The following is a 26,148-nucleotide window of genomic DNA, read 5'->3' as shown; positions in this document are numbered from 1 at the left end:
ATAACACCCTTTAGTCCTTGGTGACAGGTCTCTTTAGGTTTCCCAGGTTTTGCCTTAAATCCCTGCACTTAAGCAATCTTCTCTTGTTAGCCCTCCATATTTCTGGGATTTTTGACAGGATCTTTGACATTACTTGATTTCACAATTCCTTTGAGTTTATATGCAATGGAGTAAAAGAGAGCTTCTGTCATGTTTTCTTACTCTCAGGTTGTGCTCAGTGACCTTTTCTTTGAGACTTGTGTCAGATTCTACTATAACAAAGCTGGTTTGAGAGTGTGATCATTTACAGTAGTTATTTCATGCCTTGTCTTGGTAGTTGAAAGATATATTTTTATGTAAATGTTCATGTATATTTATACACACACAAAGATACACACACAAAGATACACACACACACACACACAAAGTCTCACAAATAGTATGTAATCACAGTGCTTGAGATATAGTCGAACCTCTTCCCTTTTTGGCTCCTGGTCTCTCTTCCTTCTCTTAATTTCCATGATTTCAGGCCCAGCATATGCTTATGAATATTTCTGTTGTAACTCATTTGATGTTTCCTCTTGAGAATGTGTTATGGCTCTTGGCCTGTCTGTGTATTTCTCTGAGGCACAGATGTGTGGAGAAGGAACTTATATCCAGGCCTGAAACCACTTACATCCTTGAGAAGTCCAGTAATGGCATGGAGTCAGGCATGAAAGGGGGCGGTAACTTCAGATCCTGAGAATGAGGGTCTTAGCACCCTGAGAGGCTATGTTTATGATTACTGTGTGCTATGGTGTGCTCACTTTGGTTCTCACTTGAGATATTCGATGTTACCTATGTGCATCATCATTGGCTACCTGGTTACTCCTTCTCAATGTGTGCAGATTTCTACTGCCACTGCCCCATGTTTCATCTCAGTAAAATTATATAGGATGCAGAATGTACTCATAAACATGCTTGCATCAGGAGTCAGATTGTGGAAGTACACCCAATCCCAAACTTTTGCTGTCTTCTCTAACTGCTCATTCCATGGTCATCTCTTCTCAGGATCCTGGCAGTGCTAAACAACCTGCTGGACTTGGACAACTTGTTGCTGAACATGACCCCAAGACTACAGGAGGAGGAGGAGGAGATGCAGGAGGAGCAGGAGTAAGTATGGCCATAGTAAAGAGAGACATCAGAGAAGGCTGTCCAGAGAGAATGCCAGAAGGAAGGGGCAGAAGCATTGGGAGTAAAATAACATAGGACAGAGCAATTCCAAAGAGCTCTTTCTTTTCCTTCACATGTTGCTTTTGCCTCTCTTATTCTATTACATGGAGTATACTGCTAAAGGACTGAGAAGGAGACTTTACTTTCATTCAAGATGTCTGCCTTTGGTTCACTGAAATAGTTTCAATAAATTAAAAAAATGACATCATAGAGTTGACTATTTAGACACAAAATATTCCTTAATAGGACCAAATGACCTCCATGCGGATGGGCTTGTGTTATTTATTTGATTCTTCGATCCATAGTATGAATATGATTTCATCGAGCTCTAATACCATCAAAAATGTTTAGTGTAATCTCAAAAAAAAACAGGGTTACATGAGATAGGACTTAAACTTCTAATCAACAGGGAGAAGAGGGATTGAGATGAGGAAGCAGCTTCAGGTCTTTAATTATTTAGCTTCATGATGCCTCTCAGGTCGCAGACTTTGAATATGTCTATTTCTTTAATGTATTAATAGACTTATGAAATCCCCTAAGTTTGCCCATAGTGCTATTGTATGTACTGGTTTTAGACAAGAACCTATGTTATTTCTGCATGTATCAGGGCCATAGGGAATGAAGTCCCAGACATTGCTAGCCCTCAATAACCTCCAAACTAGTCCAGGGTGTTCAGGACATTTCCATGAACAAAATCACCATGTAACATTCCATTTTTAACTTTGAAACATATTCTTGGAAGTGACCTAGGACAGGTTTGTGACTTTTGAATCACTAGGTCCATTTTAAAGTAGTAATCTGCTTTCTTGAAAATCTCAGACAGTTGGCTGGGGTACAGGCCTGTCACACCAGCCCCAGATCATATCCAATATTCCTTTTAGTTAGTGGTATCTGTGATGAAATGAAAGAAGGCTGTTTCTGATATTTGCATTTGTGGCCATTCAGATAATGCTAACCTGTACATCATCCTTCTTTGGTCTGCTGTGTGTAATTTATTGATGTTGAAAATAGCCTTAAAAAGATAGTGTCATAAGAATGGCTGCCTATTTAGATCATAAAATCCTCTTTTGAGGATCCCTGAAGACTATAGACGTCTGTTACTTTCTAATTGGTTATTAGGAAATATATATCTCACAGTAGAAATCACATATGATTGATTCTGAGAGCTATATTCCTGAGTGAGTATCTCTTGGATACTATATGGTTAAAACATACGGAAAACTGAGGTTCTATTTCTGAGAGACAACCTTGTAAAAGATTCTGTTTGTATTCTTGTCAACTCTTAGTGCTGTCAGACTATTAAGTTTTGCTTAATTGAGAACTTAAGTGATTTTCTTGAACATCACAATCTTTGACAGTGAGTGTAACATGTGCATGCTGCATCAATTTGAGTCGTTATCCCTGGTTTGTACAGTTCCTGATGCTCCTCTTCCATGTGAAACCCTTTGTATATCCTTCATTCAGTTGTTCATTCTATTGTCCATTTGTTCATTCCTCCTGCTTGTCCAGAACTCATGACTTTCCTTTCGCCTTGATGATAGCTGCCTCCCAAGAACTGGATGGCACGAGATAGCAGGGTTTCAATTTCTCTGTCTGAGTTTGTATTTTCAGTGTCTTTCTCTGTTTTTTCCTTAACCTTGGCTTCTCCACATTCTCTTCCCTTCCCCTTCTGTATCTCCTCTCCATCTTTTCTTATTGCCCATTGCCCTCTCCTGCACCTGTGTCTTTCCACCTGTATCTCTTCCACATCTGTTCCTTCCTTTAACTTTATACTATCCCATATCCTCTCCCTGTTCTTCCCTTCCCCTGTAACCATTACATCACTTTCCGAATATGCAATTCCATTTCTCTAGCCTAAGTTTCCTTCTATTTGTCCCTTCCCACTCTTTACTTTTTCCACAATTTGCCATGGCATTCCACTCCTCCCATTAAAAAAACCCTAATCCATTTTCCCCTTTTAAATGAGGAGATACTTCATCTCCATGTTCCAGTTTTCTCTACCTTTCTTGGCTCCATAGCATTCATTAGGTTTCCATTAATTTCTTTCTGTAATTATTACTGATATAGACATGATCATCGTCTTCCTCCTTATACTGATGATGATGATGATGATGATGATTACTGTCATTTCCTTTGCCTATACTGCCTGTCCATGCGCTCCTGGATTTCCTGGACCTCACTGTGTAGATCAGGGTGGACTGGAACTCGAGATCCTACTATTTTAGCTTCAGGAGGCCAGGGATTACAGTACTGGGCTAGCACCGTGACCAGATGACTAATTTTAGAAACCACACAGGTTTCTCCCGTCACAGATCTTTGCGCATGTTCCTCCCTTCACCCTGATTCTCCTTCTGTCTGTTTCTGCATTCCCAGCTTCTTTCCTTCCTTTTGGCCTCTTCTCTGTGTGTCCCATGTTCCTTCTCCTTTTACCCTTCACCCAGGCTTGTTCACATTCACAGCCTTCCTGGCTTCCATGGTCCATTCCTCCTTCTCCCCCGATTTCTTCCCTTTTGATACCTGTGCTATTTTCTCACCCAGTTCCTCTGTGGGCCGCATTTGCAAAAGCAAGTGTCTCCTTTGTCCTGCCTCTTTACAAATGTCCTCGTTCTCGTTCCAAGGGATTCCCTTCACAGCCGTTTTCCCGTGTTGTGGTTTCTCCCCTTCCCCAGTCCCTTTGGAAGTAGAGAGTTCTTATTAAACTGCCCCCAAGAGAAGCGTTATGGACATTCCTTCGTCTTCAGTCTCTGTCCAGGGGATCCACTGGGCTTCTTCTCACCTAAGCCTCAGTGATAAATCCTGCCTAAGTTCTTCCAGTATCCCTGCTTCCCCAGTGCTAGGTCCCTACTTGGGTTGAGTTCCAACCCCGCCATTTGCCTCTGCTTAGCAAGCTGGAGGGGCCAGCTTCTGCAAAGCTGGCTGTGACCTTGGGGAACAGGCCCCCATTTCCGCGCTGCCGCTAGGGGGCGATGTAGGAGGGCGCGCACTTCCTGTTCCCAGAATGCCCTGGGGTCCCGTGTTCGGGGCGGGGCATTGGGCGTGCTGCTTCGGCGCCGAGGCCCTCAGGCCTGTTCCGGGCTTCTTCTCGGCCGGCTTGTGGACTTTCTCTGAGTTGTGGGCCTTCTTCTTGGATGCCAAGTGCTGGTTCCCGCTCAGTGGAGCCCTCTGCTCACCATGGCAGTGAGTAGACCCTTTGTGGAGATTCGTCCATGCCAACACCTCTGTTTTGTCCCAGGCGTGTCACTTGGACGTCGTCCCTCGAGGGCCTTCTAGAACCTTCTGACGTCTTTATTTGTCCCGTAACCCCACGAGTCGATCTCGGTGGCGTGTTTCCCCATGGGCATTTTTATTACGTTATTTGAGGTTTTTATTTTATAACCAGCCGTCTCTTCCTCTGTAGATTTTAAACGTTATTGCCGACTAGTGGGACGTCCCTGGAGGGTTTCTTTTCCTTTTCCCCCCACCTTCCCCTTCCTCACTTCCCGCCATCTTTCTCACACCTCTCTCCCCTCCCCTCCACTGTGTCTATTTCAAGCTCTATCAGTGGTTCCCAGGGCCTTCCTCCCTCACAGTTCTGTCACCATTGCACCCCCAGGTTCTCTGCCCCTGATTTGCTTCTCTCCCTGTCTGAGCCTCTCTCTCTCACTGTCTATTCCCTGTCCCTGTGTGCCCCTCCTTCCTCTCTGCCCTGCATGTTCTAGTGTGTCTGTCCAACAGCCCCTGTCCTTGGACCTGAACTTTTCTCTTTTTCTTGCTTTCCAGGACTGTCCCATCTCTTCCTCCCTTTCCCAGCTTCCTGTCCTGTTGCACATCTGACTTTGGAGGTGTCAGCTCCTTTACGTGTGTTCCCACTCATTTTCCCTCCTTTGGAGTACCTGCCCGTTTCCAGTATTCCCATTGCTTTTCTTCCCACACCCCCCCCTTACCAGTTCCTGTTTGTAACACTTTCATCCTGCTCCTCTTTCTAACCCCCTTTCCTTGTTCCTTTTGATCTTTTCATTCTCTTTCCTGCTCCAACCTCCTCTGAAATACCACCACCCGTTTCCAGTTTCCCCAATTCTATCCTGTCAGAAAACCATCACCCCTTTCCCCTTTCCACATTTTCCCCGTTCCCTTAACTCTCTTCTTCCCATCCATTTCCTGTGTCTTCTCCTTTTCCATCCCTGCTTTGTTTTTGCACTAGGACTCCAACCGTTTTGTATACCTTTCTCCTGTCTAGCACTTCAAAATTCATTTTCTCTTCAGCCCTGTCTATGTTTTCTAACCTGTGTTTTTTGTTTGTTTGTTTGTTTATTCATTCATTTTATTGGTGGTGGTGTGCTTGTTTGGAGATTGTTTGATGGGTTGGTGTCCTTTCCCAATCTTAATCTTTTGCAACCACTTTCCCCATATCCTCTTTCCTTCCCTTTCTCCTTTTCTTTGCTTTCTGGCTTCTCCACCCCTGTCTTTCTATCCACACCTCTCCTTTTCATAGCTTTTCCTCTGCTTTCCCAAACCATTTCCTCTTTCCTACACTTTTCCATCTTGTTTCCTGTCTCCATTTCCAGCTCCCTTCTCTCCTTCCAGACCCTTTGCACCTCCTTTCTAACAGTTCTGTCCATTTCTTACCTCTGCTTTCCTCCACATTTTCCCCATGCTTTGACCTCTGTGTTTTCCAGGATTTATTGTGCGGATAGAAATACTGTCTTAGAGAGGACATACCTGATGCATTTGATGATAGATTGTGGATTGGGTGTTAATTTTCCTATCAGTTTTCACTTACAGCATTATGTTAAGGATTCTTATGTAATGTATTCTTATGTCAGGGCCTCGGTAGCTTTAGATTTCATGTGTTTTAGTAAGTAGATATCACATTGGTTTCATTGTAGTATTATCTTGAGAGACCAATATTATTAATGATAAATCTCCTGTTTTAGTTTGAATTTCCGTCTCTTTCTCTCTCTCTCTCTTTGTCTGTTTGTGTTTTATGAGAGAGTGTATGTATTTGTATGCATTGAGAAGGAGTAATTTTAGTGTTTCCTGTATGTCTGTGTCCCTGGGAATGCAAGTCTTTTTAGCTTACTGCAGGCATATATATTTGCAATAACAGATTCCTGGAGCTTTTTCTGCCAATCCACAATATAATTTTTGGATTGAACCTATTTTCTGTGTTTTGTAACATATGCAGATTTACATATTTTTCCCTATGAGGTTTTTTTTCCCTTAAATTGCTTTTAATTTTAAGGAGTAAACATGTTCTTACATGCTTGTTCGAATTAAAGTCCTGCTTTTTTTTTACATTTGAATTTTGAATCAAGTTCTTCGTCAAGAAGCCATGTAGGGCTTCAAATTGCTCTGTATCCAAGATATGGGACAGTGTTTTGCTGTGTCCTTGGCTTTATGCACTTGCCCCTATATCACCAGTGTTGTGATATCAGTAATGTAGCACCTTTTCCACTGTGTAACATTACTTTTTTATGTCTGTTTGTTCGTTTTTTGGGTTTTTTTTTTGGAAAAGATTTTCTCAAGATTAACAGTCTTGGTTGTGCTGGAAGTTACTTTGTAGTGCAGGCCGGCCTCATACCGAGAGCCCCGTGCCTCTCCCACGCTGTTGCCATGTTGAATGGTGACACTTTGTTTACCCAAAAGAGTATATCTTAGAATGTGCCACCAATGCTGGGCTGTCCTGAGCTCATGATCTACCTGCTTCATCTTCCCGAGTGCTAGGGTTCTAGGTTTGGGCCTTATTTCCCAGAAATACCTTTTCATGCTGTTTGTCCACCCTCGTCATTGGAACTCTTGCAGTACTTTTACCCATCATGTTTTGTTAAGCTGTTTGACTTTTTGTACTCGTTTTTGGCAGTCAGTATATATTTTATATTGTTGTTTCATATATGTTATTACCAAGAAGGTATTCGGTATATGTCTATAAATAGTTTAGGCATGAATAAGATGAGGTCTCCTTGACACTTCAGAGTTATTTTGGTTTTGTCCCTCTCCCGTGGGATCCAAGAACTGTGCATGTGTTTTGGGGAGCCAAAACAGTACTTTTAGTATTCTGCCCTATTAGGTTGGCATATGTCATTGTGTGTGAGTTTTGGTTGTCTACAGATGATGAAGGAATGGTTCCCTAAAATGTATATTAAGAATACATGTAGATGCTGCAAGAAATAGTAGACCAAGCAAGACAGTCCACTGAAAGGAAATAGTATTCTACCCAAAGTACCAGTCAGGCTGCATGTGCTAGATGCCAGGAGAAGGTGTACAGTCAGGATATAGGGCTTTGTGAACACTATCTAGCAATGAAAGTGTAAAAAGTTTTTCATGGCCCTTCCTGTTCCACTGTGATAAACTGGATAACAATGTGAATCAGTCATGTTGGTTATTGAAACTAGGACTTGTACAGATTAGCAGAATCATCATTAGGTCCATAGACATGTTGTAGGTAGAGAGCTCATCAGATCTCATTCACCTGTGCTTATTTTCCAGAAGACAGAGGTCCAAAGTGCTCATGTCTCCTCTGTGTTTTTCATTTCTTTGATAGTGGCAGTGCCTTCCTGTTGTTCCTGCACTTGCTCTATCTGGGTTTTGCAAATTGGACAGAGAATTGGCCCATTAGTTTTTGTTTTCTTATATCTGAAGCCTGTTTTCATGCCAGTTGTGATGTACAGAATTACTCTAGTGATATTATAATTTAAGAATAGTGTCCCCCAAGAGAAAGAGGATATAGAAGAGAGTTCTAGCAGAGGGGAGTTTCAGTTAAGGAAATGGATCATAAAAGTGGGAAAGGAAGGGGGATGACCAGCATATGTAGACAGGAGAATCAGGAGAGATGAGAGAAAGGGGGGTTGAATGGGAGGCAGAGGAGAGAGGAAACAGTGTTAGAGGAGGAGAGAGAGTTAGAGGAACAGACAGAGGGAGGAAGGATGGGAGGGTGAGCGAGACAGAGAGAGATAGTGAGGGAGAGGGGCAGGTAGGGACACAGAGTGGGAGGGGAGTGTAGAATGTTAGTGGCAGGGCCCTATTAAAAGGGCACGTATTGAGTATGCGCATTGGTGCTCTTAGTGGCTTTACTTGTGGGCTTATCCTGTCAGAACCCCAAGGGCAGGCCGGTACAGATGCCTGAATGCTCACAAGTGACGCCTGCTCACCTACCTATATTTCGATGTCTTATTCTGAAAACATCTTTACATTTTCCTATTTATTAACCACCCAAGTAGCTGCTTGTGTTTCCCTCTCCCTTGCATCAGCCTCTTGGTTCTTGCTAGGTGAATGGTATTGTGATGGTTTTCATATGCCTTGTTCTTGCAGCCTTAGACTGCGTGTTACCTATGCCTTATTACACGTTTGTTTTGTAAATGAATACACTGTGCCAACAGTGGTTAACCTGTTGAAAGTACAAGCAGATTTCTTCCTTGTGATACTGAAAGGAGTCATCATGATTCCCAGATAGCCAGGGCATCAGAGATCTAGAAGTCTATCCAAACAAATAGGATTTCGTAGAACTCTGGCAAAATTGTCAGGAGATGAATTCAGCTTGTTGAGTTTTGGAAAAGGGCTGTCTCTGGAGTGTGAGACCCTTCATAGATACCCTTGTTATTTGAAAACATTGTCCCCGCTTTAATCCTTTTTGACAGGTCTTTTTAGGTTTCCCAAGTTAGGACTTAAATTCCTGTGCTCATGTCATCTTCCCTCATGAGCCTTCCATATTTCTGGGATCTTTGACAAGGTCCATTGTCATTCCCTGATTTCAGTATTCCTTTCAATATATATGGAATGGAGTAAAAGACAGCTTTGGTTATGTTTTCTAAGTGTCAAGTTGTGCTGATTGACCTTTTCTTTGAGACATGTGTCAAATTCGACTACAAAGAAGCTGGTTTGAGAGTGGTCATTTACAGTAACAATTTTATTCCTTGCCTTGGTAGTTAGAATATATAGTTTGATGTACATGTACATATATATTTATTTAAAAACACAAAACACATACACACACAGAGTCTCAGAAATAGCATGTATTCACAGTGCTTGAGGGATAGTCAATCCTATTCCTTTTAAAACCTCTTCTTCCTTTTCCTCCCGAGATCAAGGATTACATGCCCAAAATAACTTTATGAATATTTCTGTTGTATTTTAGTTGATGTTTCATCTTGAGAATGTGTTGTGCGTCTTGACCTGTCCAGTAATGGCCTGGAGTAAGGCCCTAAAGGGGGCACTAACTTCGGATCTTGAGAATGAGGGTCTTCATACCCTGGGAGGCTATGTTTATCATTCCGGTGTCCCCTAGTATGCTCACTTTGGGTCTCATTGGATGTATTCTATGCGTATCATTGTCTACCTGCTTACTCTGTCTCTTGTATGAGGATTTCTACTGACACTGTCCCAGTTTTCCTCTCAGGAAATCTATATAAGATGCAGAATTTCCTCATAAAGATGTCTGCATCAGCACTCAGCTTTCGTATGCACACCTGATCCCAAACTTTCCCTATGTTCTCTAATTACTGGTCCCCTGGTTATCTCTCTCAGGATCCTGGCCCTGCAAAACAACCTGCTGGACTTGGACAACTGGTTGCTGAGCATGACCTCAAGACTGGAGGAGGAGGAGGAGTAAGTACAGCCATAATATAGAGAAAATCAGAGAAACCAGGCCAGAGGGAATACCAGAAGGAAGGGGCAGAAGATTTGGGAGTAAAATAACATAGGACAGAGCGATTGTGAAGAGTTGTTTCTTTTCCTTCACGTGTGTTGCCTTTGCCTCCTGTATTCTAGTACTTGGAATATACCACTAAAGCACTCAGAAAGTCTTTACTTTTATTCAAGAAGACTGCCTTTAGTTCCCTGAAAATGTTTAATGAAATTAAAGAAGTGGGAAGACAGAGTTGAGTTTAGGGATGGATTATGATATCTTGACACGAGAATGCTTAGACCTATCCTATGAAAATTATTTTATCATCCTCTGATATCCTCAAATATCTGTTCAGTAAAATCTGAAACAAACGGGGCTACACAAGATAGGAATTGAACTTCTAAACAACAGAGAGAAGAGTGAGTGTGATGAGGAAGTAGGTACATGTCTTTAATTATTTTGCTCCATGATGCCTCAGAGGACAAGGACTTTGAATATGCCTATTTTTAATGTATTAGTAGACTTATGAAGTCCCCTAAGTTGACCTTTACCTCCATAGTATGTACCTGCTTTTAGACAAGAATCTATGTTATTTCTGCATATATCAGGGCCACAGGGAACGAATCCCCAGACAGTGTAACCCGTTAATAACCTCCAACCTAATCCAGAGTAAACAGGATTTCTCCATGAACAAAATCACCATTCTTGTGGATCTTTCTGTTGTCACCAGAATCCTGTTGTTGCCAGTGCCCCAGGCCAGTCTGGATCTTTTGTGTCACTAGGTCAAATTGGAAGTGTTGCTGTAGTCTGTGAGTCTCAGACAGCTGCCTGGAGTAGAGGCCTGTGAGAGGAGCCCCAGACCATATCTGTTCTTCCCTTTAGACAATGATGTCTTTGATGAAAGGAAAGAAGGCTGTTTCCAAGATTTGCATTTGTGGGCATTTAGATAGTGCTAACCTGTACAGAATCATCCTTCATTGGTCTGCTGTGTGTAATTTATTGATGTTGAAAAACAGCCTGAAATAGACATTGTCCCGAGAATGGCTTCCTATTAGATCATAAAACCCTTTTGGGAGGATCCTTGATAACTTATAGAGGTTTGTTATTTGGTTACTTGGTACTTTGAGAATAGGCACCTGACCATAGTAATCACATGTGACTTTTTGAGAGCTGTATTTATGCGAGACTGTCTCTCATCTCATATGGTTAAAACATATTCTAAAGTGAGTTTCTATTTATCCCAGAGAATACCATGTAAAAGTTTCTGTTGGTCTGTATTCTTGTCAATGCTTCATGCTGTGAGACTATTACATTTTTCCTGTTGGAGAGCTTTTCTCAAGTGATTTTTTTCCTGCACATCAGAGTCTTTGATAGCTCCATTTGTGTGCAGAGCATCAGTTTAAGTTATTTTCACTCCTTTATACACTTCCTGATGCCCCTCGTCACAGCGAAACCCTTTGTATATTCTTCACTCAATTGTCGGTCCCATTGTTCATTCGTGCATTCCTCCTGCCTGCCTAGAACTCACATCTTTCCTTTCTGCCTGCTGATTACTTCCCGCCAGTAGCTGGATGGCAAAAGCTAGGAGCATCAGAATTTCTCTTCATACTGCATTTTCACTCTCTTTCTCTTTTTATTTATCCTTGACTTCTCCACATTTTTCCTTTCCCTTCCCCTTCTGTATTCCTTTCCCATCCTCTCCTTTTGCCTACTGCCCAGTCCTGCAACTGTGTCTTTCGACCTGCATCCCCTCCCCTTCTGCCTCCTCTTCTAACTCTCTTTACCCATGTCCTCTCCCTGTTCTTCCCTTCCCCTGAAATCATTACATCCCTTACGAATTTCAAACTCCCGTTTTCTAGTCTAAGTCCCTTCCATTTGACCCTTCACACTTTTTGCTTTTCCCTCCATTTACCTTGCTATTTCTCTCCTTCCATTTACAAACCCCCAATCTGTTTTGCTCTTTCAAGGCAGGAGATCCTTCATCACTGCATTCCTCCTTCCTTTACATTTTTTTGCCATCCCATCCTCCATTAAGTTTCCATTATTCTTTGTTGATGTAATTATTATGGATATCACCTTTGGCCTTTTCTTTCTCTTGGTTCTGATGATGATGATGATGAAGATGATGATTAGTTTCATTTGCCTTTGCCTATAGAGCCAGTACACCCATGTGCTCCCGGATTTTGTGCAACTCATTGTGCAGACCAGAGTGGACTGTAACAAAACGGATCCTGCTATTTCGGATTCAAGAGGCCATGGATTAGAATCCCGTGCTAGCTCCTGGCCAGATGGCCATTATTATAACTGGCTCCCGTTTCTCCTTTCACAATCCTTTCCGCATATCCCCCCCTTTGTCTCTCTTCTGCCTGTTTCTCCATTCCCTACTCCTTTTCTTCCTTTTGTGCCCCTTCTCTGTGTGTCCCGTTTCCCTTCATGTTGTACAGTCAGGATATGGGATTTTGTTTACCCAACATAAAAATGGAAATGTAATAGGTATTTGGTGCTTCCAGTTCCTCTGTGATAAAGTTGACGACCGTGTTAATCAGTCATGTCTGTTACTAAAACCTAGGAAATGTACCCATTAGCCATGTGACTTGAAAACCATGTCATTTTTTTGTCCTCGGTGATAGGTCTCTTTTGTTTCCCAAGTTATGCCTTAAATTCTTGCACTTAAGCCATCTACCCTCCTGAGCCTTCTGTATATCTGGGATCTTTGACAGGGTCCTTTGACATTCCTTGACTTCAGGATTACTTTCATTTTAAATGGAATTGAGTAGAAGAGGGGTTTGATCATGTTTTCTAAGTCTCGGGTTGTGCTGAGTGACCATTTCTTTGAGACCTGTGTCAAATTGTACCAAAATAATCTGGTTTGAGAATGTGACCATTTAGAGTAACTAATTCATGCTTTGTAGTGTACTAATAGATATATCATGATGTACATGTTCATAATGATTATTTACACACACATACACACAGTTTCACATGTAGCATGTATGCACAGTGCTTGAGAGATAGTCAACCCTTTTCCCTTCATGACAACTGGCCTCTTCCTTCTCCTGTTGATTTCCAGGATTTCAGGCCCAACATATCTTTATGAATATTTCTGTTATAATTTATTTGATGTTTCCTCTTAAGAAGCAGTTGTGGCACTTGATCTGTCTGTGTACTTCTCTGCGATACAGACTTGTGCAGAAGGAGCCTGGTCTAAAACCACTTACATGCTTGATAATCCAGTAATGGCCTGGAATCAGGCACTAAAGGGGGCGATATCTTTGGATCCTGAGAATGAAGATCTTTGTAATATGACAGGCTGTTTATGATTCCTGTGTGCTCTGGTATTCTCACTTGAGATATTCTATGTTACCTTGTGCATCATCGTCTTCCTGCTTACTCCATCTCTTGTATCCTCATACTGACACTGTCCCAGTTTTCTTCTCAGAAAAACAGCATAGGATGCAGAATTTCCTCATAAACATGCTTGCGTTAGGAGTCAGCTTGAAGCAGTTCACCCGATCCCAAACTTTCCCTATCTTCTGTAACTACTCATCCCCTGGTCATCTCTCTCAGGATCCTGGCACTGCAAAACAACCTGCTGGACTCGGACAACTGGTTGTTGCACATGAACCCAAGACTGCAGAAGGAGGAGGAGATGCAGGAGGAGCAGGAGTAAGTATGGCCATAATATAGAGAAACATCAGAGAAGCCAGGCCAGAGAGAATGCCAGAAGGAAGGGGCAGAAGGATTGGAAGTAAAATAACTTAGGACAGAATGATTCTAAAGAGCTCTTTCTCTTCCCTCAAGTGGTGTTTTTGCCTCCCTTATTCTATTACTTGGACTATACCGATAAACCACTGAAAAAGCGTCTTTGCTTTCATTCAAGAAGACTGCCTTTGATTCCCTGAAAACGTTTCAGTGAATTTAAAGACATGGGCACATAGAGTTGAGAATTTAGAGACAAAATATTCCCTAACAGGGCCAAATGAGTTTCATACAAATGGTCTTACGTAGTCCATGTTGATGAGATTTTGCTTAGACCCATCGTGTGTATATGATTTGTTGTCCTCTGATACCCTCAAAACTCTGATCAGTGCAATCTGAAAGAAATGAGGCTACACAAGATAGGAAGTAGAGTTCTAATCAACAGAGCAAAGAGGGACTGAGGATGAAGAAGCAGATTCGGGTTTTTAATAATTGTCTTCATGATGCCTCAGAGGACAAGGACTTTGAATATATCTATTTTTATATATTAGTAGATTTAGAAAACCATCTAAATTGTCCCTTAGTTCCATAGTATGTGTCTGCTTTTAGAAAAGAAGCTATGTTATTTCTGCATATATCAGGGTCACAGGGAATGAAGCCCCGAAAGTGCTAGCTCCAACCTAGTCCAGGATATTCAGGATTTCTCCATGAACAAAATCACCATTCTTGTGAATCTTTCCATTTTTAACTCTGAATTCAGTTGTTCCCAGTTGCCCAGGCCTGCTTTGTGACTGTCATGTCACTAGGTGATTTTGCTCTGCTGAGTCTCATACAGCTGCCTGGAGTACAAGCCTGTGCCTGCAGCCCCAGATACTTTCCATTCATCAGTTTTAATCAGTGGTGTCTGTGTGGAAATGAAAGAAGGCTGTTTCTGATATTTGCATTTGTGTGCTTTTAAATAATGTTAACCTGTATAGAATCACCCTTCTTTGGTCTGCTGTCTGTAATTTATTGATGTTGAAAACAGTCTTAAAAAGATAACGTGTGGAGAATGACTGCCTACTTAGTCATAAAAACCCCTCTGTGAGGATCCATAATACCTTGTAGAGGTTTGTTACTCTGTTCATTGCTGCTTTAAAAATAGGCACCTGACCATAGAAATCACATGTGACTATTTCTGAGAGCTGTATTTATGAGAGACTGTCTCTTGTATCTCATAGGGTTAAAACATAGTCTAAAAGTGAGGTTCCAGTTATCCCAGAGAATACCATGTAAAAGTTTCTGTTGGTCTGTATTCTTGCCAACACTTCATGCTGTGAGACTATTACATTTTGCCTATTGGAGAGCTTTTTGTGAGTCCTTTGTGTTCTGGTGTGCTCACATTGGTTCTTACTTGGTTGCCTATGTGCATCATCGTCTTCCTGCTTACTCCGTCTCTTGTATGAGGATTTCTAAGGACACTGTCCCATTTTTTCACATCAGGAAAACTATATAAGATGCAGAATTTCCTCACAAACATGCTGGCATCAGGAGTCAGCTTGCAGAAGTTCACCCAATAGTAAACTTTCCCTATCTTCTCTAATAAATCGTCCCCTGGTCATCTCTCTCAGGATCCTGGCACTGCAAAACAACCTGCTGGACTCGGACAACTGATTGCTGAACATGAACCCAACAGTGGAGGAGAAGGAAGAGGAGATGCAGGAGCAGGAGGAGTAAGTATGGAGATAATATAGAGAAACATCAGAGAAGGCAGGTCAGAGGGAATGCCAGAAGGAAGGGGCAGAAGGATTGGGAATAAAATAACATAGGAAAGCAATTCCAAAGAGCTCTTTCTCTTCCCTCACATGTTGCCTTTTGCCGCCCTCATTCTAGTGCTTGTAGTATATCGCTAAAGCGCTTAGAAAGAGTTTTCACTTTTATTCAAGAAGACTGTCCTTGGTTCCATGAAAATGTTTCAATGAATTTAAAGACAGGGGAACACAGAGTTGAGAGTTTAGAGACAAAATACTCCCTATTAGGCCTAAAAGACTTTCATACAGATGGGCTTATGCTGTCTATGTTGACATGAGATTTCCTTAGACCCATAGTATGTATATGATTTTGTTCTCTTAATACCTGTAAAAATCTGGTCAGTATAATCTGAAAGAAACAGGGCTACACAAAATAGGAATCAGAGTTCTAGTCAACAGAGAGAAGTGGGACTGAGGATGAGGAAGCAGCTCCAAGTCTTTAATCATTTAGCTTCATGATGCCTCAGAGGACAAGGACTTTGAATATGAGTAATTTTTAATTTATTAGTAGACTTATGAAATTCCTTAAGCTGGCCCTTAGCTCTATATTAAGTACCTGGTTTTAGAAAAGAACCTATGTTATTTCTGCATATATTAGGGACACAGGGAATGAAGCCCCACACAGTGCTAGCCCTTAATAATGTCTTATCTAGTCCAGGTTATTCAGAACATTTCCATGAACAAAAACACCATTCTTATGCATCTTTCTATTTTTAACTCTGAATTCTGTTGTTGCCAGTGGCCCAGGCCAGCTTTGTGACTGCCATGTCACTAGGTCGGTTTGGAAGTGGTGGTGTGCTCTGTTGAGTATCAGACAGCTGCCTGGAGTAGAGGCCTGTCACAGCAGCTCCAGATCCCATCCATTCTTCCTTTTATTCAGTGGTGTCTGTGATGAAATGAAGGGAGGCTGTTAAATGAGGTTCTATTTCTCTGAGAGAAGACCATGTAAAAGATTCTTTTGGCATATATTCTTGTCAACTCTTAATGCTGTCAGACTATTAAGTTTTGCCTATTGCAGTGCTTTTTGTAAGTGATTTTTTTGAACATCAGTATCTTTGACAGTGCTACATGTGCATGTAGCATCACTTTGAGTCATTATCCCAGCTTCCTGATGCTCCTCGTACCAGCAAACCCTTTGTATAGCCTTCACTCATTTGTTCCTTCCATTGTTCATTTGTTCATTGTCCAGAATTCACGACTTTCTTCTTTACTTGATGATGGCTGCCTCCCAAGAGCTGGATGGCACAAGCTAGGAGCATTAGAATTTCCCTTGAGTTTGTATTTTCAGTGTCTTTCCTTTTTTACTTAGCCTTGGCTTCTCCACATTCCCTTCCCTCCCCTCCCATCCCCTCTCCTCCTCTCCCCTTCCCTGTCCTGCCCTGCCCTCCCCTCCCTTCCCCTTCCTTCCCATATGCCCTGCCCGTATCCCATGCCCATTCTTTCTTTTTACCTATTGCCCGGTTCTACGCCTGTGTCTTTCGACCTGCATCTCCCCCTCTTCTACCTCCTCTTCTAACTCTCTTTGCCCACGTCCTCTCCCTGTTCTTCCCTTCCCCTGTAGTCATTACATCCCTTTCTAAATTTTCTACTCTGTTTCTCTAGTCTAAGCTCCCTTTCATTTGTCCCTTCCCACTTTTTACTTTTCCCTGCCTATGCCATGGTATTTCTCTCCTCCTATTAAAAAATAATCCATTTTCCCATTTTAAGGCAGGAGATCCTTCATCATTGCTTCCCCCTTTCTGTTTCTTTTTTACATTCCTATCCTGTGTTAGGGTTCCATTATTTTTTGTTGAATTATTACTGATATCACTATCGGCATCATCTTCCTTTTTATGATGATGATGATTACTGTCATTTCCTTTGCCCATACTGCCTGTCCATGCGCTCCTGGGTTTTCTGGACCTCACTGTGTAGACCACGGTGGACTGGAACTTGAGATCCTCCTATTTCATATTAAGGAGGCCAGGGATTACAGTCCTGGGCTAGCAACGTGTCCAGATGACTAATTTTAGAAACCGCACAGGTTTCTCCCGTCACAGATCTTTGCACATGTTCCTCCCTTCACCCTGATTCTCCTTCTGTCTGTTTCTGCATTCCCAGCTTCTTTCCTTCCTTTTGGCCTCTTCTCTGTGTGTCCCATGTTCCTTCTCCTTTTACCCTTCACCCAGGCTTGTTCACATTCACAGCCTTCCTGGCTTCCATGGTCCATTCCTCCTTCTCCCCCGATTTCTTCCCTTTTGATACCTGTGCTATTTTCTCACCCAGTTCCTCTGTGGGCCGCATTTGCAAAAGCAAGTGTCTCCTTTGTCCTGCCTCTTTACAAATGTCCTCGTTCTCGTTCCAAGGGATTCCCTTCACAGCCGTTTTCCCGTGTTGTGGTTTCTCCCCTTCCCCAGTCCCTTTGGAAGTAGAGAGTTCTTATTAAACTGCCCCCAAGAGAAGCGTTATGGACATTCCTTCGTCTTCAGTCTCTGTCCAGGGGATCCACTGGGCTTCTTCTCACCTAAGCCTCAGTGATAAATCCTGCCTAAGTTCTTCCAGTATCCCTGCTTCCCCAGTGCTAGGTCCCTACTTGGGTTGAGTTCCAACCCCGCCATTTGCCTCTGCTTAGCAAGCTGGAGGGGCCAGCTTCTGCAAAGCTGGCTGTGACCTTGGGGAACAGGCCCCCATTTCCGCGCTGCCGCTAGGGGGCGATGTAGGAGGGCGCGCACTTCCTGTTCCCAGAATGCCCTGGGGTCCCGTGTTCGGGGCGGGGCATTGGGCGTGCTGCTTCGGCGCCGAGGCCCTCAGGCCTGTTCCGGGCTTCTTCTCGGCCGGCTTGTGGACTTTCTCTGAGTTGTGGGCCTTCTTCTTGGATGCCAAGTGCTGGTTCCCGCTCAGTGGAGCCCTCTGCTCACCATGGCAGTGAGTAGACCCTTTGTGGAGATTCGTCCATGCCAACACCTCTGTTTTGTCCCAGGCGTGTCACTTGGACGTCGTCCCTCGAGGGCCTTCTAGAACCTTCTGACGTCTTTATTTGTCCCGTAACCCCACGAGTCGATCTCGGTGGCGTGTTTCCCCATGGGCATTTTTATTACGTTATTTGAGGTTTTTATTTTATAACCAGCCGTCCCTTCCTCCGTAGATTTTAAACGTTATTGCCGACTAGTGGGACGTCCCTGGAGGGTTTCTTTTCCTTTTCCCCCCACCTTCCCCTTCCTCACTTCCCGCCATCTTTCTCACACCTCTCTCCCCTCCCCTCCACTGTGTCTATTTCAAGCTCTATCAGTGGTTCCCAGGGCCTTCCTCCCTCACAGTTCTGTCATCATTGCCCCCCCACCCGGTTCTCTGCCCCTGATTTGCTTCTCTCCCTGTCTGAGCCTCTCTCTCTCTCACTGTCTATTCCCTGTCCCTGTGTGCCCCTCCTTCCTCTCTGCCCTGCATGTTCTAGTGTGTCTGTCCAACAGCCCCTGTCCTTGGACCTGAACTTTTCTCTTTTTCTTGCTTTCCAGGACTGTCCCATCTCTTCCTCCCTTTCCCAGCTTCCTGTCCTGTTGCACATCTGACTTTGGAGGTGTCAGCTCCTTTACGTGTGTTCCCACTCATTTTCCCTCCTTTGGAGTACCTGCCCGTTTCCAGTATTCCCATTGCTTTTCTTCCCACACCCCCCCCCTTACCAGTTCCTGTTTCTAACACTTTCATCCTGCTCCTCTTTCTAACCCCTTTACCTTGTTCCTTTTGAACTTTTCATTCTCTTTCCTGCTCCAACCTCCTCTGAAATACCACCACCCGTTTCCAGTTTCCCCAATTCTATCCTGTCAGAAAACCATCACCCCTTTCCCCTTTCCACATCTTTCCCTGTTCCCTTAACTCTCCCCATCCATTTCCTGTGTCTTCTCCTTTTCCATCCCTGTTTTTTTTTTTTTTTTTGCTTTTACACTGGGACTCCAACCCTTTTGTATACCATTTCCTTTACTAAACCCTTTCTCTTGTCCAACCCTTCAAAATTCATTTTCCCTTCTTCTCTTTCCACCTATTCTAGCCTGTGTTTATTTATTCATTCATTTTATTGGTGGTGGTGTGCTGGTTTGGAGATTGGTTGATGGGTTGGTGTCCTTTCCCAATCTTAATCTTTTGCAACCGCTTTCCCCATATCCTCTTTCCTTCCCTTTCTCCTTTTCTTTGCTTTCTGGCTTCTCCACCCCTGTCTTTCTATCCACACCTCTCCTTTTCATAGTTTTTCTCTGCTTTCCCAAACCATTTCCTCTTTCCTACACTTTTCCATCTTGTTTCCTGTCTGCATTTCCAGCTCCCTTCTTTCATTCCAGGCTCTTTGCACCTCCTTTCTCACAGTTCTGTCCATTTCTTACCTCTGCTTTCCTCCACATTTTCCCCCATGCTTAGACTTCCGTGTTTTCCCGGGTTTGTTTGGGGGTAAAAATTGTGTACTAGAGAATATATAATGTGGTGCTGTTGATGACAGTGGGTGGATTGGGTGTTGTTGTATCAGTTTTCACTTACCTCATTATGTAAGGGATTATTTTGATGTGTATTCTTATGGCATTGCCTGGGTAGCTTCAGATTTCATGTGTTGTATATAGATATCTCATTGTTTTTCATTGTGGTATTACCTTGAGAGACCAATATTATTAATGATAAATCTCATGTTTAGTTTTATATTGAATGTCTGTGTCTTTCTTTCTCCCTTTCTCCCTCCCTCCATTGCGCACATGTTCTCTCTCTGTCTCTCTCAGTTTCTCTGTCTCTCTGTCTTTCTGTCTGTCTCTTTCTATCTCTGTGTGTGTATGTGTGTTTGTATGAGAGTGTATTTGTATGCATGTGAGAGTGAGTAAGTTTAGTATTCCTTGTATGTCTCTGTTCCTGCAGATGCAAGTCTTTTTTTATTTACAGCAGGCATTACATTTCCAATGACAGCTTCCTGGAGCTGTTTATGTCAATGCACAATTTAATTTTTCGATTGATCCTGTTTTCTGTGTTTTGTAACATGCCTATTTATGCATATGCCACCATGAAGTATCATTTTGTATTGTTACATTTGCAGTTACCTTTAAGGAGTATATATGTTCTTACATGCTTGACTGAATTAATGTGTTGCTGTTTTACATTTGAATTTTGAATCAAGTTCTTCAGAAATAAGGCATGTCGGCCTTCGAATTCCTCCCTAGCCAGGACATGGAACATTGTGGTACTGTGTCCTTGGGTAGACTGTGAATCTCTATGCACTTTCCACTATCTCAGCAGTGCTGTGATATCAGGAATGTAGCACCCTGCCCGCTGCGGAACATTACTTGTTTGTGTGTGTTTGTTCTCCTTTTTTTTTTTTGGAAAAAAGTTTCTCTCTAGATTAACAGTCCTGGCTACGCTGGAAGTTGCTTTGTAGTGCAGGCAGGCCTCAAAATCACGGAGATCCTTGTGCCTCTCTCTTTCGGGTGCCATGATGAAAGGTAACACTTTGTTTAGAATATGGCACCAGTGCTGGGCTGTCCTGAGCTCATGATCCACCTGCTTCATCTTCCGTAGTGCTACTATGATTGTAGGTTTGGGCTTCATCTCCCAGAAATACCTTTTCATGCTGTTTTTCACCCTCGTCATTGGAACTCTTGCAGGCCTTTTACCCATCATGTTTTGTTAACTTCTTTGGCTTTTCGTGATCATTTTTATCAGTGTATATTTTATATTGTTGTTTTATTTATGTTATCACCAAGAAGGCGTTCAGTATATGTCTGTAAATAGTTTCTGCCTAAGTAAGATATGGTTTCCTTGACACTTCTGAGGTATTCTCTTTTGGTCCTTCTTCTGTAGGATCCTAGAAGTGTGCAATATTTTTGGCAACCATAACATTACTTTTAGTAGTCTGCCCTATCTTGATGGCATGTGTCATTGTGTATGAATTTTGGTTGTCTGTAGATAATGGAGGAATGGTTCCCTAAGATGCATCTTAATAATACATGTAGATGCTGCATGAAATAGTAGACCAAACAAGACAGTCCATTGATAGGAAATACTATTCCACCCAAAGTACCAGTCAGCCTACATGAGTTAGATGCCAGGAGAAGGTGTACAGTCAGAATATAGGGCTTTGTGAACACTATATAGCAATAGAAGTATAATATGTTTTTCATGGCCATTCCTGTTCCAGTGTGATAAACTTGATGACTGTGTGAATCCGTTGTGTTGGTTATTACAACTAGGAATTGCACAAGTCAGCAGATTCATCATGTGGTTCATAGATATATTGTAGGTGGAGAGTACATCAGATAAGGCTCCTGTGTGCTTGTTTTCCTGTAACCATTTCTCTACATTGTTCATGTCTATTCTCTGTTTTTCATTTCTTTGACAGTGGCAGTTCCTTCGAGTTGTTCCTGTACATGTCCTGTGTTTGTTCTGTGTTTTGTGAATTGGACAGAGAGTTGGTTCATTAGTTTTTGGCCTTTTTTATTTCCTAAGACTGTTGTACCATGTCTGTGATGTTGTAAAGAATTATTCTAGTGATTTTTTTAAATTTAAGAATAGAGGCCCTTGAGAGAAAGGCCTTCGGACAGGGTTTGAGCTGAGAGGTTTTCAGAAAGGCAAAGGGATCATAAAAGTGGGTTAAACCAGCCTATGTAGACAGGAGTAGCAGGGGAGATGAAAGTGTGGTTAAATGGAAATCAGAGGAGAGAAGAAAGATGGGGAGAAGAGAGAGAGGGAGAGGAACAGACAGATGGAGGGCAGAATTGACTGAGAGATAGACAGAGACAGTCAAAGGAAGCTAGAGAGGGAGAGGCAGAGGGAGGTACACAGAGCGAGTCAGAGAGGGGGAGAGACAGAGAGAGAAGAGAATGTGAGTGGCAGGGCCCTCTTAAAGGGGCACATAATGAGTATGCACAGGTTGTGCTCTTAGTGGATTTACCTGTGGGCTTACCCTGTCAGAACCCCAAGGGCAGGCCGGTACAGATGCCTGAATGCTCACAAGTGATGCCTGCTTACCTACATATATTTCAATTGTTTAATCTGAAAACATCTTTACTTTTTTCTGTATTTACCACCCCCCTTGCTTCAGTCTCTTGGTTCTTGGTTGGTGAATGTTGTTTGTCATGGTTTTCGTATGCCTTCCTCTTGCAAACTTTGACTGCCTGTTACCCATGCCTTATAATAGGTTTGGTATGTAAAAATACACTTTGCCAACAATAGTTTACCTGTTGAAATTAGAAGCAGGTATCTTTTTGTGATACTTAAAGAAGTCATCATTATTTCCTGGAAAGCCAGGGCATAAGACATAGAGACGGCCTCCAGTCACAGAGGATTTTGAAGAATTACGGCAAAATGGTCAGGAGATGAGGGGGATAGTTCAGCTTGTTGAGTTTTGGAACAGGAGTATCTCTGAAGTTTAGGACCTTTCATAGCTACCCTTGTGACTTGGAAACTTTTCCCCCCATTTTGTCATTGGTTACAGGTCTCTTTAGGTTTCCCAGTTGGGCCTTACATTCCTGCGCTTGAGCCATCTTCCCTCGTGAGCCCTCTGTATTTCTTGGATCTTTGACAGGGTCTTTGACATTCCATGATTTCACAATTTCTTTCAGTTTATATGGAACGGAGTAAAAGAGCACTTTGGTTATGTTTTCTAACTGGTAGGTTGTGCTGAGTGGTCTTTTCATAGAGACTTATGTCAAATTCTAAAACAAGGAAGCTGGTTTGAGAGTGTGGTCATTTACAGTAACTATTTCATGCCTGTCTTGGTAGTTAAAAGATATATTTTGATGTTCGTGTTCATATATGTTTTTTTTACAAGCACACACACACACACACACACACACACACACACACACACACACACACACCAAGTCTTACAAATAGCATGTATTCGCAGTGCTTTAAAGATAGGCAAACCTTTTCCCTTTTCAAGCCCTGGGCTCTTCTTCCTTCTCTAGATTTACAGAATTCCAAGCCGAACATCTTTATGAATATGTATATGAATATTGTATCTCATTTTATGTTTCCTCTTGAGAACATGTTCTGACACTTGACCTGTCTGTGTATTTCTCTGAGGCACAGGCATGTGGAGAAGGAACTTATATCATGGACTGAAACCATTTACATGCTTGACAAGTCCAGTAATGACATGGCATCAGTGTTCTTTGGTGTATTCACTTTTGTTCTCACTTGAGATATTCTATGTTACCTATGTGCATCATTGGCTTACTGGTTACTCCGTCTCTTGTGTAAGGATTTCTACTCATCTCCCATGTTTCATCTCAGGAAAACTATATAGGAAGCAGAATTTCCTCATAAACATGCTTGCATCATGAGTCCGCTTGCGGAAGTACACCTGATCCCAAACTCCCTATATTCTCTAACTACTCATCTCATGATCATCTCTCTCAGGATCCTGGCACTGCAAAACAACTTGCTGGACTAGGACAACTGGTGGCTGAACATGAACCCAAGAGTACAAGAAGAGGAGAAGATTCAGGAAGAGCAGGAGTAAGTATGGCCATAATACAGAGAAAAATGAGAGAAGGCAGGCCAGAGGCAATGTCAGAAGGAAGGTGCAGAAGGATTGGGAGTATAGTATTGTAGAACAGAGCTATTCCAAATAGCTCTTTCTCCCTTATTCTAGTACTTGTATTAGACCACTAAAGCACTAAGAATGAGTCTTTACTTTCATTCAAGAAGTCTTCCTTTGTTTCCCTCAAAATGTTTCAATGAAATTAAAGAAATGGGAACACAGAGTTGAGATTTTAGAGTTAAAATATTCCTTAACAGGCCCAAAAGACTTTCATATGGATGGGCTTATGCTGTCTATGTTGATAAAAGATTGCTTAGACCCATAGTATGTATATGATTTTGTTGTACCCTAATACCCTAAAAAATCTGGTCATTGTAATCTGAAAAAAACAGAGATACACAAGATAGGAATTAAAGTTCCAAACAACACAAAGAATAGGGACTCTGGATAAGGAAGCAGCATCTAGTCTTTAATAATTTTGCTTCATGATGCCTCAAAGGACAAGAACTTTGAATATGAGTATTTTTTAATTTATTAGTAGAGTTATGAAATCCCTTAAGCTGGCCCTTAGCTATATAGTATAAACCTGGTTTTAGAAAGGAACCTATGGCCGGGCGGCGGTGGCGCACGCCTTTAATCCCAGCACTTGGGAGGCAGAGGCAGAGGCAGAGGTAGGCGGATCTCTGTGAGTTCGAGGCCAGGCTGGACCGACAGCCTCCAAAACAATACAGAGAAACCCTGTCTCGAAAAACCAAAAAAAAAAAAAAAAAAAAAAAGAAAGAAAGAAAGAAAGGAACCTATGTTATTTCTGCATATATCAGGGTCACAAGGAATGAAGCCCCAGACACTGCTATCCCTTAATAACCTCCAATCTAGTCCGGGGTATTCAGGACTTCCTGAACAAAATCATCATTCTTGTGCATCTTTCCATTTTAACTCTGAATCCTGATGCTGCCAGCTTTGTGACTGTCATGTCACTAGGTTGGTTTGCAAGTGGTGGTGTGCCCTGCTGAGTCTCAGACAGTTACCTGGAGTAGAGTCCTGTGCTGGAACCCCTGATCCTATCCTTTCTTCCTTTGAATCAGTGGTGACTGTTACAAAATGAAAGAAGGCTGTTTCTGATATTTGCATTTGTGGGCTTTTAGATAATGTTAACCTGTACAGAATCATCCTTCTTTGGTCTGGTGTGTGTAATTTATTGACACTGAAAAATAACCTTAAAAAGATAGTGTCCCAAGAATGGCTGTGTAGTTAGATCATAAAAACCCTTTTGTGAGAATCCCTGATAACTTGTAGTGGTCTGTTACTTTGTTATTTGCTGCTTTGAGAATAGGCACCTGAACATAGAAATCACATGTGACTGTTTCTGAGAGCTGTATTTACAAGTGATTGTTTCTTGTATGGCATAGGGTTAACACATGTTCTAAAGTGAGGATATATTTATCCCAGAGAAGACCATGTAAGAATTTCTGTTGGTATGTATTTTTGTCAACTCTTAATGCTGTCAGACTATTATGTTTTGCCTATTGGAGAGTCTTTCATAAGGGATTTTTTGAACATCTGAGTCTTTGATAGTGTTCATGTGTGTATAGCATCACTTTGAGTCATTATAACAGCTTTGTACAGTTCCTGGTGCCCCTCCTCCCAGCAAACCCTTTGTATATCCTTCACTCATTTGTTCTTTCCATTGTTCATTTGTTCATTCCTCCTGCCTATCTAGAAATCATGACTTTCCTTTCTGCCTGCTGCTGATTGCCTGCCAAGAGCTAGACGGCACAAGCTAGGAGCGTTAGAATTTCTCTCCATATTGCATTTTCACTCTCTTACTCTTTTTTGCTTGACCTTGGCTTCTCCACATTCACTTTGCTTCCCTTCCCCTTCTGTATCCTTTTCCTCTTTTTTCTTTTGCCTACTGCCCAGTCCTGCACCTGTGTCTTTCGACCTGCACCTCCTCCCCTTCTGCCTCCTCTTCTAACTCTCTTTGCCCATGTCCTCTCCCTGTTCTTCCCTTCCTCTATAATCATTACATCCCTTTCCAAACTTCCTACTCGCTTCCTCTAGTCTAAGCCCCCTTCCTTTTGTCTCTTCCCACTTTTTACTTTTCCCCATTTACCTTGGTATTTCTCCCCTCCCAATTAAAAACCCCCACATGGTTTTCCCCTTTCAAGGCAGGAGATCCTTCATCACTGCTTTCCCCCTTTGCTAAACTTTTATGCTATTCGATCCTGCATTAGGTTTCCATTATTTTTGTTGTTGTAATTGTTACTGATATCATCATTGGCCTAGTCATCCTCTTGGTTATGATGATGATGACGACGACGACAACAATTGCTTTAATTTGTCTTTGCCTATAGAGCCAGTACACCCATGTGCTCCTGGAT

At 42.3% G+C, this 26,148-nt stretch overlaps 1 protein-coding gene across 1 annotated transcript in view; it reads left to right on the top strand.

Moving 5' to 3' along the window:
* Positions 1-1,035: 1,035 nt before the first annotated feature.
* Scml2 (Scm polycomb group protein like 2) overlaps positions 1,036-26,148 on the top strand; it is a 129,500-nt gene continuing 104,387 nt past the window's right edge. Inside the window, exons 1-5 of the mRNA XM_040744112.1 lie at positions 1,036-1,131; positions 9,691-9,771; positions 13,358-13,456; positions 15,100-15,201; positions 23,644-23,742. The gene's annotated coding sequence lies outside the window, so the exon portion shown is untranslated. The remainder of the gene's footprint in view (positions 1,132-9,690; positions 9,772-13,357; positions 13,457-15,099; positions 15,202-23,643; positions 23,743-26,148) is intronic.

This window comes from Mesocricetus auratus, unplaced genomic scaffold, assembly GCF_017639785.1.
Source record: "Mesocricetus auratus isolate SY011 unplaced genomic scaffold, BCM_Maur_2.0 Super-Scaffold_100003, whole genome shotgun sequence".
Taxonomy (NCBI): domain Eukaryota; kingdom Metazoa; phylum Chordata; class Mammalia; order Rodentia; family Cricetidae; genus Mesocricetus; species Mesocricetus auratus.
This window is presented reverse-complemented; position numbering and strand designations above follow the sequence as displayed.